Source organism: Engystomops pustulosus, chromosome 7 (genome assembly GCF_040894005.1).
Source record: "Engystomops pustulosus chromosome 7, aEngPut4.maternal, whole genome shotgun sequence".
In the NCBI taxonomy this organism is placed as follows: domain Eukaryota; kingdom Metazoa; phylum Chordata; class Amphibia; order Anura; family Leptodactylidae; genus Engystomops; species Engystomops pustulosus.
In genome coordinates this window covers 36,464,902-36,486,720 of record NC_092417.1, presented here as the reverse complement: position 1 = coordinate 36,486,720, position 21,819 = coordinate 36,464,902, and the positions used below count along the sequence as shown (strand labels likewise).

The following is a 21,819-nucleotide window of genomic DNA, read 5'->3' as shown; positions in this document are numbered from 1 at the left end:
TATAATTTTTGGGACTGTGCAACCTTTTGATCACTTTTTATTAATTTTTTTATATTTTTCAAAATGGCAAAAAAATGCCATTTTCGACTTTGGACGCTATTTTCCGTTACGGGGTTAGACATAGTGAAAAAACATTATCATATTTTGATAGATCGGGCATTTTCGGAAGCGGCGATACCTAATGTGTTTATGATTTTTACTGTTTATTTATTTTTATATCAGTTCTAGGGAAAGGGGGGTGATTTGAATTTTTAGGTTTTTTTATTATAATTTTTTTTTTTTAAACTTTTTTTAATTTTTACTTTTACTATTTTTCAGACTCCCTAGGGTACTTTAACCCTAGGTTGTCTGATCGATCCTATCATATACTGCCATACTACAGTATGGCAGTATATGTGGATTTTACTCCCCATGCATTACAATGTGCAATTAGCACATTGTAATGCATGGGATAAAACGAAGTAGCCTCGGGTGTTCGGAACACACGAGGTTACCATGGCGACGGATCGCCGCTCCCCGTGACGTCATCTGGGAGCAGCGATCCACGACAAGATGGCGGCGCCCATGCGGAGAGACCCGATGCGAAGAGACCTGCGATCGGTGCTAGCAATATGCAGCAAAGACTTACCGGCTATGATGAGGGCTCGGCCCGCGAGCCCTTTCCATGCGTCGGGAAGGGGTTAACTAAGTTGTTTTTTGCTGAAAAAAACTATTATAAAATTATGAAAATGATGCTCTGTCGCTCCTGTGGCTGCCCGGCGCTCCCCTCATTATGCACTGCTCCAGCCTTGTCCTTCCCAGCATAAGCCAAGAACACAGCATCACTGTGTTGTTCCTAACAGGCAGAAGTAATCAATCGCTGTGTCATCCCCCAGCTGCTGTGTATGAGTAATCCAGCTCAGGTTGATTAGTCCTGTCTGGACAGTTCAGGAAGCTCTTTGTAATGTGTTTATGTATGGCAGCCAGTCTGCACCCAGCTTTCCCAAGGTCCTGAATTTCAACATTGTTTTTTGAGCAAAGACACTCAGCTCAGGGATTAAACAAGATATGTTTCTGCCTCAGTGTATCTACAGAATTCTCAAGGTATATTTGGTTCACAATGCATAAAAACAAATGGGAATGATACCTGAGAGGGGGACCGGGGGTTAGGTGATCAGTAGATATACCGACCCCAGATCTCCAGTAGGGGGAAGGGAGACAATAAAAGACAGGAGCGCTCTCTTCGTGTGATATTGTAAAAGCTGCTTGCAAAAGGTCTAAAAGAACAGTTTAAAAGTGCTCACCTTGTAGCACAAACACATGTGCATGTAGAATAAAATAAAGGATTCCTGGCGCCGTTCTCCTTTCTACCTGGATCCGCCCAGCGGTAGACTGATCGGTAGTGGTATGAATTCAGCAATAGATTCTGAGCCCCAAGCACTGGAGCAGGATGAAGTGGCGTTCAACGCGGAATCAATATCCAAGGACAATGTTGCTGGTCCAATGCTGGTTTATTTAAATGCTACGCGTTTCGGTCCGGTACCCGGACCTTTGTCAGGCATAAGATTCATTACAAACAAAGTTGTTTATATAGATAAAAGGTATGAAAACGAGGCACCGGCGCCTCGTTTTCATACCTTTTATCTATATAAACAACTTTGTTGTGAATTTTATGCCTGACGAAGGTCCGGGTACCGGGGCTCAGAATCTATTGCTGAATAAAAACAAATGGTAAATTTTCTTTAAGGAACAGGGGTGAGATGGGGCAACAGCCTGTGAATCTGCAGCACAGAGTGGCTCTGGTAACGCCCGTAGAAGTCTTGTAGCTCATTAGCATAATTATAAAGGTAGAGGCCATGGATCACAAATATAAGAGAATTATCACAGTCACATTGACTCGGTCTACGGTTTATCAGGCTTGATGTTGATGTTTGAGTTTTATTTAAACCTCCCATTCATTGGGGCACATTTACTTACCCGTCCTGTCGTGATCCCTGAGGTGCGTTGTCCGACGAGGATTCGGAGTGCCTTGATTCACTAAGATCATGTGTCCAATTTCCTGCATGTGTTGCTTCCCCGCTCAGATCCGCTGGAGTTCACCTGCTTCTTCCCGGTGTATGTAAGTGCTTGGCTTGCGACACAATTTTGAATGTTAAATCCCATGTGTTGTCCGAATCCGCCAGAACGTCTGTCGGCCTGCCCCCCCCCCCCCCCCCCCGATTTCTGTCTCATTTTTGCGCCGAAATCCGATTGCGTGGGCCAAAAAACCCTTCTAAATGCGGCGCACATCGGAAATCTTCGGGTATTCCGACGATAGTGCTGACCGTGGACCCTTAGTAAATGAGCCCCAATGTCTTACTTTACTCCAGGAAATGCAGCAGCATTTGTTAAAATTGTTTAGTGCATGGATTAGCAACTCCTGTCACACCCGCTTCTCCTTCATAAACTTTACCAAATTTTTTCATTAGAGCCATGCTTGGAGATGAGGACTATTCCTAGCTCTGTTTTCTCAGACTGCACTGTGTTAGAATTGCAGTTTTGGAAGTTTGACCCAATATAACGTGAAATGAAGCGAATTAGCAGGATTTGGCTGCGGTGGTCACCAGCTGATGTGACGTCATTGCTGCAGCTCTGTAAACATAGACTGACGGGGCGGCGATTTAACAGGTAACTCATGTTGATTTTGTTACCTTACACCATGGCCGGGGACAGACAGCCCCTTGATAGCTGGAGTTTTATGTACTTTTGTTTTTAATGGTAAGAGCTGTACTTTTTTTTACCTCCCCTTATTATAAATATAGTGAATACTGCTGATGTCTACCAAGGGTTAATGATTAACCTCTTGTATTGCTCTGATTAAACATAGCTTTAGACTCTTATGGAGCCATAATACAGGACCAGCTATAATTCTACTGCACTTTTCTCCAGCAGCAAACCACGGATCTGTGGTCCGATTTGTGTGGACTGTATGACATTTAGTGTATGATCCATATCTGAAAAAGGTGTTTCTAGCTTGTCCCAACCTCTCGAAGGATCACATGGTTGTGATTCCTAGCAAGTGATCCGCAAATACAAACAACATCTGTGTGTCATCTGTGTGCTGTCTGTATTTTTCATTTTCTTATAGACTCCTATGGGAAGGCTCGAGCCACAAAGACGAGTAGCCACAGGACCCGCTCTTAGGTTTCGACAGCCTCCACGCGGATCCGTGAAAAAACATGTTCATGTGTATGTGTCAATTGAAATTAATGTATCAGTGTCCGATCAGCAAAGAAAAAAAAAAACAGACAAAAACAAGTTTGGGTCACTAACTGGGTCGGCTCCTGGTTTCAGTAGGCCCCTCGGTGACAGAGCTTCAGTGGGCCCCTTTGCAGTGAACTTACAAGGTGCCATTAAAAATTCAGAAACTAAAACAGTCTCCTGTTGCCTAAAATATTCCCTAGTTTATCATCCCGAACAGCCCACGTCATGGTTATGTTATATACAGGCCCCCCTTTCCTCCAATGGATTCATTATATATAGCCAGGCGCTGCCAGGCTGCTTGGTCTGAGATTTGTTCATGTGGGCCCCCCCAGGAGCTCTGGGTCTCAGCACTTGCCTGGGTATGCCAGGTGCTGCCCCTGGTCACTTCATCTATACTCATCTGTAAAAAAAAGGAGTAACATGTCTTGGGTGAAACTAGCCCATATGTAGTGCAGCAACATATGTTATCCATAATATTTCAACTCTTTTTCCCCATTGTGTACTTTCATAATGTTATTTATTAGTATATATATATTGCATAGTTACATAGTTAGTACGGTTGAAATAGACATATGCCCATCAAGCTCAACCAAGGAAGGGAAGGGATTGGATGAGGAAGGATAATGATATTAGGGAAACAATTCTATAGTATAACATACAGTGCTGGGTACTGGGGGGCAGTGTGCTGGATACATAAATACTGGGCTGCAGTGTGCTTGATACATATATACTGGGGTCAGTGTGCTGGATATATATATACTGGGGGCAGTGTGCTGGATACATAAATACTGGGGGCAGTGTGCTGGGTACATATATACTGGGGGCAGTGTGCTGGATATATATATACTGGGGGCAGTGTGCTGGGTACATATATACTGGGGGCAGTGTGCTAGAAACATAAATACTGGGGGGCAGTGTGCTAGAAACATAATTACTGGGGGGCAGTGTGCTAGAAACATAAATACTGGGGGCAGTGTGCTGGATACATAAATACTGGGCTGCAGTGTGCTGGATACATATATACTGGGGGCAGTGTGCTTGATACATATATACTGGGGGCAGTGTGCTGGATACATATATACTGGGGGGCAGTGTGCTGGATACATAAATACTGGGCTGCAGTGTGCTGGATACATATATACTGGGGGCAGTGTGCTGGGTACATATATACTGGGGGCAGTGTGCTGGATACATAAATACTGGGCTGCAGTGTGCTGGATACATATATACTGGGGGCAGTGTGCTGGATACATAAATACTGGGAGCAGTGTGCTGGGTACATATATACTGGGGGCAGTGTGCTGGATACATATATACTGGTGGGCAGTGTGCTGGGTACATATATACTGGGGGATGGCTACTGGGCATTCACTATCGGGAGAGGTATTTCCTATTTTGGGCTTATACTCAAGTCAATAAGTTGTTGCAGTTTTTTTGAGGCAATGGGGCACATTTACTTACCCGGTCCATTCGCGTTCCAGCGGCGGCTCCTCCGACGAGCGTTCGGGTCTTCCGGCGATTCATGAAGGTCCTGCGCCCGATGTCCACCAGGTGTCGCTGCTGCGCCGAAGTCCGCCGAGGTGCCCCAGAGTTCATTGTCTTCATGTTGGTGCATGTGAGTATGGCCCGTGCGACCAATTTTTTTTTTTAAATGCGGCGGTTTTTCCGAATCCGTCGGGTTATCGTTCGGCCACGCCCCCGATTTCCGTCGCGTGCATGCCAGCGCCGATGCGCCACAATCCCGGAGCAATTCAGGGAAAATCGTTGCGCAAATCGGAAATATTCCGGTAACGCGTTGGGAAAACGCGAATCGGGCCCTTAGTAAATGACCCTCAATGTCTCTAATATTTTTTAATTTGGTGGGGGGCTTTTTATGCTACAACCGGGGCGCATTGTATCTATATTAATGACCCTAGGTGTGGGCGACTTTTTTGAGATTTGCCCTGTACAACAAAGAAACTGCATTAGACCCAACCTCTCCTAGTTACGCCCCTACCATCTGTTTATATAGGTGACCCTCCTTTTCCTCAGTGATATTGGGGGGGTTTATAGATTACACCAGATTCGGACTGAGCGCGGGATTTAACTTTCAAATTGTCTCGCAAGCCCAAGCACTTACATACACCGGGAAGAAGAACTCTGTCGGACCTGATATCGGGCGCACAATCTTAGTGAATCGCGGCAGAGTGCATTATCGTCGGACCATGCACTTTCTGTGAACTCCGCGGACGGGTGAGTAAATGTGCCCCATTGTCTCCTTCACACTCTTCTGACTTATAGACATACACCACCACCTTTCCTATTTGCCCCTTATTTCCAAAAGAGTAAAACATTTAGACTCACAGCCCAATCATGTGATGTATTGCATGTAATGTGATGCATGTAATGTAATGTCTATTACCAATGTTTCTAGTATCCTCTGCACTCGACCTTCTGTTTGTTTGTTTTTTTTTTACTGGACAACCCCTTTAATAAACAGCTCCAAGTTCTCCTAATAGATGTAATGGCAGCAGGCCTGCATACTCCATCTGGTCTACGTGCCATCATTACAGAACAATCATTTACTCATTCCTTCCTGGGTTCCTGAACTGTCTGAATAACTGTTTCAGGATAAAATATTCTTAACCTGTAAAGTTATAGATTTACCTTGTACGGAAAACATTTCACTAATTAAATGATGCAGAAGGTCTTAACCGTCAAGTTAATGGGGAAGAATGACCTCAAGGCACCCTGAAGTGATTTGCCGTAGGTCACATGTGACTGAAATTAACTTTGCTTCCAAATCAGATGAATAATCTAGATAAACAAGACAAAAAATGGATGTGCGACTAAATATTTATAGATCAAAGTTGACATACATCATTGTTATGGTGGGTCGTATGGGAAACAGGTGCATTTAGAAACGGTGTACTTTGTCTTCTACAATCGTAATTAGGTTTCCAAGTGCAAAACTTTTTGGGGGTTTACCATAGGGTGCATTATAACATGACTATAACTACCTAATAATTATTATTAGTCTGTGCATAAGTCTTACAATTCATTAAATTCTATTAGAAAAGTAGTCTGAATTGCCCATAAAGATTGAGAAGTTATTCCCCCAATCATAATGGACAATAGTGGTGGAAGTAGAAAGGTGTCAAGTCCTATACCCTTGTTACAGCGAACCTGTCACAGGAATGTGATTTTTAGCTGATGACAGATTCCAGTGGGCTACGCTATACTGATTTGTCAGCATTCTGAATCATTGCAGGACTTTACATAAGTTTAATTCACATTACTTGGCTCCCTGCCAGCAGCGTGTTGGTGAGTCCTGGGGGAAAAGGACAGCTGCAGCCTGTGTGTGCCTGTGTCTTCTCATGCATTCTTCCTCTACTCCACAACATTTCCCTCCCTGCTCATTGCACATAATAGGAAGAGGGGAGGAGTAAGGGAGGCACACACAGGCTGCAGTTGCCCCACCCTCCCAGGACTCACCATATGCTGCAGGCAGGGAGCCAGGTAATGTGAGTTTAACTTATATAAACTACTGAAATTATTTAGAATGCTGACATTTTTAAAATCAGCATTATATCCGCCGCAGAGCTATGAAGGGTGTATGGTTAAAAGGGTTGGCCATTATAATAAAACTTAACCTATATAAGTACACCCTAATTGAGTCAACCATGTACTATTTACTGCTTAAGTTTCTATAAAGCCCATATGCAGCAGGACTTGGCCTGCCCCTCCAATCACTTCTACAAGAGCAGTTATGATGGAGGGGGCACTAATGTCAGCATGACACAGGACACATGCCCTATCTAGTACAGTGGTGGCGAACCTACGGCACGGGTGCCAGAGGTGGCACTCAGAACCCTTTTTGTGGGCACCCAGGCTGTCGCCCCAGCACACCAGACAGGACTCTAAGAATATTCCTGCAGTTCCAAGCAACTTAAAAGATGCTGCTTCCAGTCATATTTTGATACTTACTTCGCTACTTGGGACTGTATTTTTGGAGGACCTCCTGCTGGTCCCACGAGTCTCTGGAAGAAGAAGCTAAAATGATGAAAATTTTCCATCTTTCTACTGTGTTGCTGTCCTCAGGAGGCCAATATGATTGAAAGTTGTTGAACAGGGAGCAATAAGTTACTGCTTTAATTTTTGGTTGGCACCTCGCATTAAATAAGCCGGTTGCAGTTTGGGCACTCGGCCGTTAAAAGGTTTGCCATCACTGGTCTAGTACCTACCCCAGGTAAAGTTTTGTGATAGTGGTCAAACCCTTTAACTTCCTTTTTGATCCTGGTTGTCCGTTCCATGTCTTTACTACAAATCCAACCTCTTGGAGGGATTATTTATATGCTTAAAACATTATGTTAAATGGAGAAAGGGGAGTATATTCCATTTGTGGTCTGTTCCTTTTCTAGGACAATGTTAGGTGTTGGGAGAAGCTTATATCCTTTGAGACCCAAACTATGGGTCATGTTAGGGAAGAGGCTGAACTATATACATAAGAAGGTTGGCTGGTCCTGCTTATCTTTAGGTTTGGCTGCATTATTATAAAGTTTACGCTCACCTTTAGCATAAGTAATAATGTTGCTGTTCTGGAGATCCCCTTGAAGTGCAATAATTTGACTACTATCCAAACGAGAACAGTATATGATATAGTTGTGGACCATTGTCATGTATATGTATGTATGTCATGTATATACTAAGCATCTACTAGAACTTTTAAGTGAAATTGCTACAAAGATTATGTTGACTACTCATTCTACCTTCGCACTACTGTTTTTTAGCAAGTATGTGAAAAAAGTCAAGTAAAGTGCAATGTGATTCCCGCTTCTTCTCTTTCATGATCTAGATCTATCTATTTACAATGGCCCAGTGTTTCTGAATAGCTCCACTAGAACCCGGTGTCAAGTTTAAGGAAGAGGAAATGAGTTACATTTGTAGAAGAATGTCATTAAACAAGAAGGCTAATTACAAATGGCTGTGAATTCTGCTCAATTAACCCTTGGACTACCATGCTTCGTATCGATACGACTTATATCAACAAGAAGTCATTTTCCCCTTGTACACAATACCCTCCCAGTGACATCCCAGACGAAGGAACCTCTACACTATAATGTTGCCGATAGCACGAAGTTAAAAAAAATAAAAAAAAGATGAAAATGTAAACATCGTTTTACATACGAACAATGCGAAGGGAATGCCTGTGTTAAATTAATGATCTACACATGGGTCTCATGAGAGTCTGTGGGTACAGATAACTTCTTACTAAGAAGAATTCCATGAATGCATATAGGAACAAACAATGGGGGTTGTATGAAGCCACCCGCATGAACGTAGAAGGCCATGAAAGTCCCTCGTAAAGTTAGGCATATATGCCAAAAACGCAGCTTTTCTGAATATGTACCTTTGAAGAAATTTGTATAAAGTTTCAGTAACTCCCAATGTGGTCAGCTATAAAAAGTTAACCAGTAATAATATGTAAGTAAGGGCCATTGCATATGACGTGGACAAGTTGGTCCGATGTGCTCTCTATCCGGTTCAGTTGTAGTCGGCTCGGGCTGAAATCTGTCCTACAACCAAATCAAATTTGTCATGTTAAACCAACCAGTGAGCAAATATCATATATATATATATATATATATATATATATATATATATAAATATATATCTATATATATTGTAAGCCGATGGCTGGTAAGATACTGGCAGGGATGTACAGATTGCATTGTTTAAGTGCTGTGCACTGGGCTGGTTTCTTTTAAGGGAATGGCCGGTAGGCTGGTAGTGGGACTTGCCTTGCGGACACTTCTGGGGAAACTCAGGTGTCTGGGATTGTCCTTAGGGAGGAATGAAAACTCTGCTAGCAGAGCAGACAATGGCAGAGCTTGGCTGGTAATCCATAAAGACTGTCTTGACGGTCTGAATTTGTCACTACATTGTAGGTGAGGCAATCAATTTGTGTTTAGTTAAAACCCAGAAGGACAGGTGTTTATTTTAAGTTTTGTTCGTGTGCGGTATATACTTTGTTGGAGTAAATAAAATTGGAAATTTTGGACTGTTACCCCAGATCCTGACAACTGGTGGAGGAAGCGGACAACTCAGGGGTTGTTAGGGGCAATGGCAAGACAACTCCTTGCTGAAAGAATTGTATATGTCCTGGGTGAAGGCTGCCGCTGTCATACAAGTCCAGACCCGCAATATGGAGATGCTGCTGAAGCATCTGGTGCAGTCCAATATGCAGAACCAACAAACCAAGTGGAATGTGCAATAAGCTTTGCAAAAGTTGACCCCAGATGATGATGTAGAGGCCTACCTCACCATGTTCAAAAGGGTGGCTGAGCAAAAAAGACTCTCAGCTACTGACTGGGCTGGTTTCCTCACCTTATCTGACAGGTGAACCCCAGAAAACGTATTATGACCTCTCCCAGCAGGATGTCAGAGACTATGACAAATTGAAAGCAGCTATTCTTGCTTGGCTCTTATAATTGGAGTTACTATATGGACAAGCCTGCCAAGTCCCAGATGTATGATCTCATTCACCTGGGAAAGAAATGGCTGGAACAAGACTCCTGTACCCCTGGGCAGATTATTGGAGAAGGTTCTCCTAGATTGGTTCGTCAGAGCTATTCCTCCTGAGGTGCAGCGCTGGGTAGGACATGGAGACCACAAAGATGCCAACCAACTTGTCAACCTGGTGGAAAGGGTCCAGACGACTGAGGCTGAACATTGTGATGTCTCTACACCTCGATCACTCCCCAGGAACACCAGATGAAGGTCATCTCCTGGTAAGACTGTTCCATATTTTGAAGGGGGGGGGGGAGCAAAGATAAAGGCAAAAGAGCTTTAGAGGTGTCTCATGGCTGAAAGATGTCCGTAGTTTCATGGTTCCACTACCCAACATTGAAGTACCTTTTGAAAGAATTGCTATGGATTTGGTGGGTCCAATAGTCAAGTCAGCTACAGGTCACCAATATATATCCTAGTTGTCTTAGATTATGCTACTCGCTATCCTGAGGCAGTACCCTTGCGTAATTCTACATCAAAGAGTATTGTGAGTTGTTCTGTATTTTTTCACAAACAGGCATTCCAAAAGAAATACTGACTGACCAGGGTACACCTTTTATGTCAAAGGTGATGAAAGAGCTCTGCAAGCTGTTTAAAATTGCCCACATACAGACCACAGTGTATCATTCCCAGACAGATAGGTTACTGGAGCGCTTTGACAAAACTCTCAAACATATGCTTAAAAAAGAAGTGGAAAAAGATGGTCGTGATATAGTCAAAGAAACATAGGAAACAGAGGCTACCCCATAAACAGGCACAACCCCCAAAGCAGAGTCCTTATTTTTGTGCCCACAATGGAGAGCAAGTTCTTAGCGAGGGCTTGTAAACTATAAAGTGTACTAACCTGGATGAAGGAAGACATTTCAATTCTACCATGTAAACTTGATCAACCTCGGTAACCAGAGGGAAGCCTTGGTGGCCTCAAATGCAGAAGAAGGTTTCATCACCAATTCCTTCAGTTCGTATAAATGAGACCCAGTCAGCGCCCCAACAACTAGAGATAAAAGAGTTACTACTAAGTTCTCTGAGCTGCCAGGGCTATGCACCGCATAGAGACAACCTAGGCGGAAAGTAAACCTCAAACCCTATAGAATAACAGAGGCACGTAGGGAGGGGGTGTCCACTGAGATTAAAAGCACACTTGAGTTAGATGTTCTTGAGAAGTCTAACAATGAGTGCACTAATCCAATTGTCCTGATACCGTAGCCCAATTGGACTTGGAGGTTTTGTAACAATTTCAGAAAGTATAATGAAATTTGAGAGTTTAAGGCATATCCTTTTCCCAAAGTAGATGAGCTGATTGAGAAGATGGGCAATACGAGGTACATAACCACACTGGATCTCAGAAAAGGTCACTGGCAAATACCTTTGTCTGAGGAGGCCAAAGAGAAAACTGCATTTGCTGTGCCAGAAGGACTGTGCCAGTACAGAGTGATGCCATTTGGGTGTCATGGAGCTCCTGCTATCTTTCAGAGCTTGATCTTGTGACCACATCGAGACTACACAGCGGCCTACCTGGATGATGTGGTAATTCACAGTCTGGACTGGGGAAGTCACTTCTCTAAGGTACTCCATTAATGAAGTAGGAATTACAATCAACCCCGAGAAGTGACTGTTGGAGTTAGAGGGAGCCAAGTACTTGGGATATGTAATTGGAAAAAGAGTAATAAAGCCCCAAATCAACAAGGCGGAGGCAATAGAGACCTCTCACAAAAAAACAAGTCAGGGCATTTCTTGGGGTTGCAGGCTACTAACGTAGGTTTGTGCCAAATTTCATAACTAAAGTGTATGATCACATACTTATCCACCACCGGTGGGACAGTTCCCACTCAAAGTAGTCTTCTATGCACTAGATCCGACCTGGTATATTCCAGTTCATTCAATGCATGACCAAAGTATCACATAAATGGTCAATATGTAGGGCCTCCCAAACACATTAGATAGCTAAACATTCAACTAAGAGTAATTTCTATTGACTCTCTCTTAGATTTCCACAATTGCATCTCTGGTTCCTAAGAACAAATATATCAAACAGTTTAATTTTAAACTGCCTGATCCTCATCTCTGCCCGAAGGGGAAAGTCAGGGGATAGGGCGTAAGCACAATACCCATGGGGGGGGGGGGGGGAGGTTTGCCAAACCCAATGAAATGATCATATTCTGACTATTACCCAGTCTAATATGTATGGGGTGCCTAATGCTCCAGTGGCAAGATGTAACCTGAAAGTCAATGGAATCTGGATTCTTGGGGACTGGTAAATGTTTGGCTTCTTTTTATGCCAGATTGGCGCCAGATTCATGAAGAACGCACCACTATTCATGAATGTGATGCACACTGCACCCTCTATGGGCACTATTTTTGATAGATGTGGGCCAGTGAGTCAAGTGCCTCATACATTTCTATTAGGGATAACAGCTTTATCATATTTATGGGGACTTTTAACCCTTTAAAGACACAGCCCTTTTTGTTTCTGCATTATAACTCCCCACATTCAAAGATCCATAACATTTTTAGTCTCCAGTGCTGTACACTGCTTGTTTTCTGCATAACCAATTGCACTTCCTAGTGATAGTATTTAATGTTCCATGCCGTGTACTGAGAATCTGGAAAAAAAATCCAAATGCAGTGAAATTGATGAAAAAACACATTTGCACCATTTTCTTCTTGGGCTCTGTTTTTACGGCTCTAACTGTGTGCGCCAAATGACATCTACACTTTATTCTTTGGGTTGGTACTATCACACCACATTGATATAGGTTTTGTTTTGTGTATGGACCTATGTAAGGTGTCGTTTTTGTGGGATGAGATGACATTTTCATTGCTACTATTTTAGGGAATGTTTGACCTATTGATCACTTTTTATTAAAGTTTTTGTGTGTTTCGTGTGCCATTTTTGTGCAAAATGGCAAAAAAGTGGCGATTTAGGCATTATGCAGCAAACATCTAGTGTTTATGAAGAAGGCTCAGTCCATGAGCCCACTCCAAACTTCCACTGCCACACCATGACCTTGGGGAATGTCATGGGGTTAAACAGTTTAAATTTAGACTACAAAATCTTACATTGCGCCAGGTTATCAAAGTGTCAAATACTGAATGAGCAATCAGTCTAGTCAAATGTCACCGACCACGATTTCTTGGCTTAGATTTTGGTGCATTGGCAATGTCCCATGACCAGGGCAGGGCTGAGCTGAAGGGAAAAGGGGGGGGGGGATAGCTATTAAGCAAAAAGGCCTACCTATCATAAACTAACTAAATAAAACACCGACAAAGTTATGTTGGAAAAGTGCTGGTCACAGCTTTATTCAAATCTTGTAACAATCTGTAAAATATAAACTTTATTAAAACATAATAACATATATGCATTTTATTCAACAAACATATCAGTATTATTAAATTAAGTGGTCGAGTACTTGACAACAAAGCTGGATCACTTTTAAAATTAATAAGTAACACCTAAGTCCAGCATCATTACCAACCAACCATAGTTGTTAATACCTCTCAAAATCACTCTCTGCGTGCAAAACCACAACTACCATATCCACAAGCCGCTAACCTCCTGGCGAGTGGCGAGAGCAGAATGTGGCTACCAACCAAACATATAACCAAACCAACTGCTGAGGTACACCCCCTCAAGCAGTCTATGAAGAACTTTCATTAGTAAAGCCGGACATGACCAAAATCATCACCACCAATTTACCTTCTTACCGGATAACTGTTGCCAAGTACCCGCCCACCTTTACAAGAAGCATCCTAATCTCCCTAGCACCGCCCTAAACATAAGGATCTGAAACTAATTGTATCCCTCCTCCCCGGTGAACACATAATGCGACCCTGATACACAACATATAATAGGGAGGGTGGGTGGGACAATTTTGTTCGGCCACCAAAGATGGCTGGCCCTTCCTGTCACCCCTTAAAACCCCCCATTAACTCCTCCCCCCAAAGTAAAACCCACCTATCACATCATTCTATACTCCATCCCCCAAGAATCCAATCGCCTTCTCCCCCCCCGTCCCCTCCCATGCCCGCCCCGTCATGGCCGCGCTCCGCCTACCTACGGATGGCTCCATGCTAACATTTCAGTGAAGTCAACAAGTAAATGTAAAAGTGAACAAAATTTGTCCAAAACACACAGTGGGATTTATCAGAGCTTGTGCGCCAATTTAATGGGGTACAAGTCCCGGAATAGTTGCAATACCTTGGGCCAGCAGATGCCCTGGCGCAGCCTCTAGGTATATTCTGCACGGTGGATGGGGCAGGGTTTATATCACACATAATGGGGGGGATTTAACAATGTGTCTTGGGTTTACCCATTTTCTGGCTGGAAAACACTTTTGCTGCGCCAGATTTCTGACTGTGAATTCTGGTGCAGCATAAGTCTGTCAGTTCCTACTTTAAAGCTACTTTTAGTCTAAACTGTGCGCCAGAATTTTGGCGAGGTCACATCTAGCTCCCGAAGGTCATGCCTCCTTAATCGAACAAGTCGGAAAAGTGCCAAAAAAGTCTACAACCCTTGCAAGTCATTTTAGACAATGGGGGGAATTTATAAACACACTTTTGCCACAATTCGGGTGGTTTTGAGCCAAAAGCACTGGGGGACATGTATTATCATATCTGCACCCAAAAAATGCTGTGATTTCACAGGTTTTTTTAGCGCAGAATTGTTGCGGCTCATTTATAATGATTTTGCGCCAGAAAGAACAGATGTTTCTGACTATCCCTACTCCTCCGGGTTTCTTTTTTTGGCGCAAGTGGGCGTGGCCTAACTTTTCCACATTATCTGTCACATTTATGTGTATTTTGTCTGCATTTTTAGGTGAAAATATTGGCGCACAATAGACCAGGAATAAAAAAATCAGAAAGCAAAATTAAGGCGCAGTCCATGTAAGATTTTGGCGCACATCCCATTGATGTCGGCATTTTTATGGCGCACGACTGATTAGTTCCGTCTACCCATTAATTACTTACAGCTGTGCGCCACTTCAATACATCGGGCTGTCGTGTTTACGCCAGAATTAGTAAATCCCCCCACTTTCTAAAATGCCACATTTATCAAGGCATTAAGACCTTTTTTTGGCACTACCCCAACTTGCCCGATTAAGGTGGCCTGGCCTCCAGCTAGAAACTGGCGGAACCAGAGACACATTGTTAAATCCCACCTAGCGTTTTGGCGCAAAACCACCAGAATTGTGGTGCAAGTGCGTTTATAAATCCGCCCCAATGTATGTCCTTGTTTGTTTGGAAAGAACATGCAAACTGCTTGCACATGTATTTAAGCAGTGTGCGTGACACATTTGTGTCGCATCTGCACCATATTTCATAATTTGGCGCCCCCTGCACACTTCACAGGCAAACTGCTCCTACTGCAGATTGCACAACTTTTAATAAATGTGGGCAAATGTGTTTATTGACCCATTTTTAGCTGCTTTATGGATATTAATGGATTTAGCTCTGTATAACCATTATCATAATGAATATGGTGCCTACAATGCGAATATGGCTTACGCACGCCATCACGGGTAAAGGTTGTTTCTACGACTGATCTGCTAATTGTATTCCAGAAATTGCAGCCGTTACTACTCATGTGGAAACTGTGTTCGCCAGACCCCCAAGCACTGTGGGGGTTAAATGCTTGCTTAGAAAAGTAATGGGTTCCTTGTGTGCTCGGAGGTTGAATTATCCCAAAATGTGGGGCCCATCTGCAGAATGGCTGGGGTCAGTGAATATGTGTCCCACATGGGTCCTGCAGCCTCGCAGTCTCATCCAGCCGGAGTAGGCCCAGAGCTGCCTTCTCTCTGTGCTACAGAAAGGCTCCTCAATAAGGTCTTTGTTCGTCGGCCGTGCCATCCTGCAGCCTCAGCAGGCCTGTCTGAGTGTGGAAGTGCCAGCTTCTGACCTAACAACCACTTCCCGAAAATCCCCCCCCCCCCCCATCCCAACCAAGCACTTTTTTTGTTTCTGAAACCTCAGATGAACGCTGGCAGATAGGAAGCAAATTCTCCGCTCCCTCCCCTCCCCCTGTCCCCCTCTCCCTGCTTCTCCCTCTGTTTGCACAGTTATGGTCTTTATTTGTCAGGATCTATCGGAGCCATAAAGAAAGAAGCTAAATAATAGGAACCATTGATAATAAAGGAAAAAGAGGAATTCTGCTTCCTTGCTCCTTGCACTGTGAGAGTCTCTCCTGTTTGGGTATTAAAGGGAAAGATAGATTGGCCAAGCACCAGGGCCGCTCATGTGGATGACTGCGTTGGTTGCCTATTTCAGGAAAATAATATTCTTGAGGAAAGAGGAATGCGCTTCTTCTCATCTACCTGCCCTTTGTCTACAATACAACATGTATTAGTCATCTTCCTTATTTCTGAATGCAACAAGTTATGTTATTACAGTGATGTATTGACCTCTAGCACATTTAAAAAGTGCAGCCCAATTTGCAGGCAGAATGTTATAGAGCAGAAGGAACTGTGCAGATTGTACATAGTGTCCTATCTGCAGGCAGCATGTTATAGAGCAGGAGGAGCTGTGCAGATTGTGCATAGTGTCCTATCTGCAGGCAGCATGTTATAGAGAAAGAAGAGCTGAGCAGGTTGTACATAGTGTCCTATCTGCAGGCAGCATGTTATAGAGCAGAAGGAGCTGAACAGATTGTACATAGTGTCCTATCTGCAGGCAGCAGGTTATAGATCATACATTGGCCCACATTTATTAAAGCATTTGTACCAGTGTACATAGGACCACATTTATCAAAACTAGTGCAAACTGCACTATATGCAGTTTGCCTGTAGAGGGTGCAGTGTGCGACAGATTCATGAAATGTGTTGCACGGTCTTCATGTATCTGGCGCCCCCTGCACTTCTCCGATAGAATGCACCATTTTTTTTCTGGTGCACTCTCTTAGGCTGCATTCACACGGACATGTATTTCTCCAGTCCTGTATCTACAGGCTGTATTTCTGTATAAATACGTGACGTTTTTCATCCGTATGCAGCACGTATTTAACCCGTATTTTATACATGCCCATAGACTTTTAGGGCATACAGAACTGAAATACGGGAGAAAATAGGACATCCTCTATATTCTTATACGGCCAGTATACGGTCCGTACACTCCAGTGTCAAAAACGGCAGTATAAATGGTTGGACGTATTGTCCATTGAAATGAATGTGGCCGTATGTAACCCGTAAAAAAACGGTACGTATACGGCCGTTTTTATACGTCCGTGTGAATGTAGCCTTAATGCTTTAGAGTTGTGGCGCTGACACAATTGTAGCGCACTATCCAACTGTGTACCAGAACGCCCCTTTAGGAGCTAATTTTTCTGTCTGGTCGGACAGGGCAGCCGCGACACAAAATTGGCGCCAACACTTCAGAAATACATGTGCGATCAGTTTGCACTTTCTTTCTAGTGCAAAGTCAGACAGAAAACTGTGGGCCATAGTGGGCCATTTTTTTGTATTGCTGCACTGTGTCCTACAAGCACTGCCGAACTTCTAGGGGCATGTTAGTGTCAGTGCTTAGTGGGAGTTTGCAGCTTGAACAAAGTGCACCCAAAAAAATGGTGCCCACCAATGCCAGGGGCGCCAGATTCATGAAGACCAAGCGCCAGTTTTGATTAATCTTCCGCACTTTGCGTACTCTACAGGTAAACTACACTTAGTGGCGTTTGTACTACTTCTGATTAATGTGGACCACTGGGCATGTTATCGGACAACAGAACAGTGTCCTGGCTGTAGAATTCTTGTTTTAGAGAAAGGGACATGTTCGGACTGATATATATATATAGGCCCTCATTTACTAAGAACAGTGCAGTCTATGTGCAGTTACCTGTTTAGTGCACAGGGGGCACCAGATTCAGTATTCCTGGCGCACGTTCTTCATGAATCTGGCGCCCCCTGCACTGCCCCCACAAAGTGCACCACTTATTTTCGGTCCTTTAACATAGGGTGTGCAACACATTTCTGACGGACTTCGCATGAAAAATTTGGCACATGGTCTGACTGTGCACCGGAACACCCATTTCAGTGCAGTATAGTGTCTTGGACACTTCTTAAATACCTGTGCAAGTAGTTTGCACTGAAAAGAATGTGCAAAGTCCGACTGAAACTGGCGCAGGGACTTTAATAAATCTGGGACATAGTTTTGTAGAAATAGATTCAGTGTAAATATTGAGATACACAAAATCCCTGCTTATTTTGGGTACGTACAATTGAAGGTCCCAAATTATGACACTATGTACAATCTGCTCCCCTCCTCTTGCTGTATAACATGCTGCAGGCAGACAGAAGACTATTCACAATCTGTTCAACTCCACTTGCTCTATAACATGTTGCCTGCAGATAGGACACTACGTATATTGTTCTCAACTCCTGCTTTTTAACAAGCTGTCTGCAGATAAGACACTGGGGGTCATTTACTAAGGGCCCGATTCGCGTCTTCCCGACGTGTTACCCGAATATTTGCGATTTGCGCCGATTTTCCCTGAATTGCCCCGGGATTTTGGCGCACGCGATCGGATTGTGGTGCATCGGCGCTGGAATGCACGCGACGGAAATCGGGGGGCGTGGCCGAACGAAAAACCGACGGATTCGGATAAAACCCCGCATTTAAGACAAAAAATGTGTTGCGAAAATTACACTCACCTTCATCCAGGATAGGCCGGTGAATTTCAGGGCATTCCAGCGTGCCTCCGGGGAACTTCAGCGCAGTTCTCTGCGCTGGATTCGGGTCCGGCCGGGATTCACTAAGGTAGTTCCTCCGCCGTCCACCAGGTGGCGCTGCTGCGCTGAAGTTCCCCGGAGGCGCGCTGGAATGCCCTGAAATTCACCGGCCTATACCTGGTGAAGGTAAGTTTAATTTTCGCAACACATTTTTTGTCTTAAATGCGGCGGTTTTTCCGAATCCGTCGGGTTTTCGTTCGGCCACGCCCCCGATTTCCGTCGCGTGCATGCCAGCGCCGATGCGCCACAATCCGATCGCGTACGCCAAATTCCCGGGGCAATTCAGGTACAATCGCCGCAAATAGGAAACATTCGGGTAACACGTCGGGAAAACGCGAATCAGGCCCTTAGTAAATGACCCCCTATGTACAATCTGCTCAGCTCCTCCTGCTCTATATCATTCTGTCTGCAGATAGGACACTATGTAGGATCTGCTGAGCTCGTCCTGCTCTATAACATGCTGCCTGCAGATAGGACACTATGTACAATCTGCTCAGCTCCTCCTGCTCTATAACATGCTGCCTGCAGATAGGACACTATGTACAATCTGCTCAGCTCCTCCTGCTCTATAACATGTTCTTTGCAGACAGGAGACTATGTATAATCTTCTGAACTCATCTACATCTATAACATGTGTGTAACGTTTGCCTTGTAGTGAGGATGAGTTGTTGATTTCTTTTTCCATTCAGACCCGTCATATTGCAACGTAAACAGCACGTTTTTAGGAATTTCAGGATGACATTCCAGCATAAAGGACATGCCCATTATTGTAAACCTGCAGCCCTGAAATATTCCGGCGCTGTCATTTTACGTATGTCGTACAGCTTTAGAATAGGAAGTAAGGAAATCAGCACTTATGGTTGTGTGGGTGACGGTCAGCGCCACACACAGTCTGCCTCCTGGGTCTGTTCCCCACTGGGGCAGTGAAGGGGTTACGTCCAGCCCCTGTCACATACTATTTACTGCAATGAGCGGCTGCCAGTACAGCTATTTACTTAGTTGCCGGGTACCACCGAGGCTGCAACCGCTTCTGTTTATCTAGAAATTGGGTCAGCGACAGCTGGGTGCGGCTGTATTGATCTGTTACTCATTCAGGTCTGTCTGCCAGGAATCCATATCCCAGCTCCGGAGCTCTGAGCAGTGCCCACATCTATTCCCAGACCCGTCCTATGGGATATCTGTAGCCAGGATTTACACTGCTTTCCATAAAAATGAATACAAGTCACCAGGAGAAATGAATATTTCTGTCTATTCACCTCGGAATAATGTAACTTTCTAATAAACCTTGTAAAAAACGTCAATTTTGTTGTCAGTGAATGGACATATTTATATTTGCATTAAGAGGATGAAAACCTGAAATTGTATTTTTACAGCTGTTAGATTTTTTTTATACTCAAAGCGCAGAGGTGTAGCTACCAGGGGGGCAAAAAGGGTCCTGGCTCTGGGCCCTGGGACTTTGAAGGGCCCACTGACAAGCTTTTAACTCTATCAGTGTCCCTAGGTAAGAGAGACGGCTCTTGTTAGTGAATGACGTGAGCCAATGGTTCACTTAACCCCGCCCCTAACCGGCTCACTACACCCCCTTTAACCTGATACAATCGGGTTACAAGTGGAATGGCGTGGGGTGACTGACTGGCCTGCGGCTCCTTATTATATATTCAATAGGGAGCCATTCAGAAGCCAGAAGAGTCGGATCTTCTTAGTGAGCGGAGCCTAATGAGCCAGCTCACTAAGAAGAGCCGGAATTCCCATCACTACTATTGACCCTCCAGGACCTGCAGTCCTCTAAAGGTCCTTTTTGATCAGCGCAGCAGAAGGAGGAAGAGACTGAGCACATGTGTGAAGTAAGTAGGAGTTTTACATGTATCACTTTGTCTGTTTTCTGTCTGTCTGTTTTGTCTTATTTGTAACTCTTCTTACTTTTGGCATAGCACATCACTACTACCCTACGTTAGGCTGTTGATCAGTTTTACTTCCCCTATCCAGTATAGATGTACACAGCAAAGTGCTACTAATCCTGTCCTGTATATATGGGCACAGCACAGTACTACTACTCCTACCCTGTATATATGGGCACAGCACAGTACTACTACTCCTACCCTGTATATATGGGCACAGCACAGTACTACTACTCCTATCCTGTTTACAGGGGTATAACTTGAGGCAGTGCAGAGGGTGCGTTCTCCGATGCTGATTCAGGTTCTGCTGGGACTCACTAAGGTCGTGCGCCCGATATCCTGCATGTGTCGCTGCTGCGTCGAGGTCCGCCGGAGTTCACCTTCTTCGTCCTGGTGCATGTGAGTGCTATTCATGCGACACAATTTTTTAAAAAAATTCCGAGTTTTTTCCGACGGCCACGGCCCCCGATTTCTGTCGCATCAAAGCCGGCGCCTATGCGCGACAATCTGATCGCGTGCGCCAAAATCCCAGGGCAATTCGGCGCAAAACGGAAAAATTCTGGAAACCCGGCGGAAATGTGCGATCTGGACCCTTAGGAAATGTGCCCCATTAGGGCACATTTACTTACCCGGTCCTGTCACGAACCCCGCTCCAGATGGTCTGACGAAGATGAAGTCCGGTGCGATTTACCAAGATTGTGCGCCCGATATCCTGCAGGTGTCACTTCCCCGCTCAGGTCCGCCGGAGTTCACCTTCTTCTTCCCAGTATATGTAAGTACATTGTCTTGCGACACAATTTAAACGTTAAATCCCGCTCTCAGTCCAAATCCGTCTGATCGTCCGATGGCACGCGCCCCCCGATTTGTGCGTGAAAGCCGGCGCCGATGCGCCAAAATCCGATCGCGTGTGTCACAATCCCCTTATAAATACAGCACAAAATGGTAATTGTCGGAATATCCAACGTTTGTGCGGTCCGCACACTGTTAGTAAATGAGCCCCATCGCATACAATGGGGGGATTTACTAATTCTGGCGCAAGCACGACTGTCGGCATCTGAGATCAGTCTCCGAAAAGCACAACCCGATGTTTTAAAGTGGCGCACGGCTGTAAATAAATAATGGGTAGACGATAAAAATCAGTCTAGCGCCATAAAAATGCCGACATCAATGAGATGTGCGCCAAAATCTTACATGGACTGCGCCTTAATTTTGCTCTCCATTTTTTTCCTGGTTTATTGTGCGCCAAAATTTGCGCCTAAAAATGCCAAAAAAATATACATAAATGTGACGGAAAATGTGGAAAAGTTAGGCCACACCCATTTGCGCCAAAGAAAGACAGAGGAGTCGGGATAGTCGGAAACATCTTTTCTTGCTCGTGCAAACTCATTAGAAATGACATGATACACTTTTGCGCCAAAACCCCCCCCCACGAAACT

At 44.3% G+C, this 21,819-nt stretch overlaps 1 long non-coding RNA gene across 2 annotated transcripts in view; it reads right to left on the bottom strand.

The window, feature by feature from the left end:
- LOC140069585 (uncharacterized) overlaps positions 1-21,819 on the bottom strand; it is a 63,758-nt gene that overhangs the window by 8,673 nt on the left and 33,266 nt on the right. Inside the window, exons 1-2 of one of the 2 annotated variants that reach the window (XR_011848818.1) lie at positions 10,616-10,714; positions 5,869-6,018 (exon numbers count right to left, since the gene is read on the bottom strand). The exons of the other annotated variant lie outside the window; for it this stretch is intronic. This is a non-coding gene — a long non-coding RNA (uncharacterized lncRNA). Of the gene's footprint in view, positions 1-5,868; positions 6,019-10,615; positions 10,715-21,819 lie in introns of those variants that run through there. 2 annotated transcript variants of the gene reach the window in all.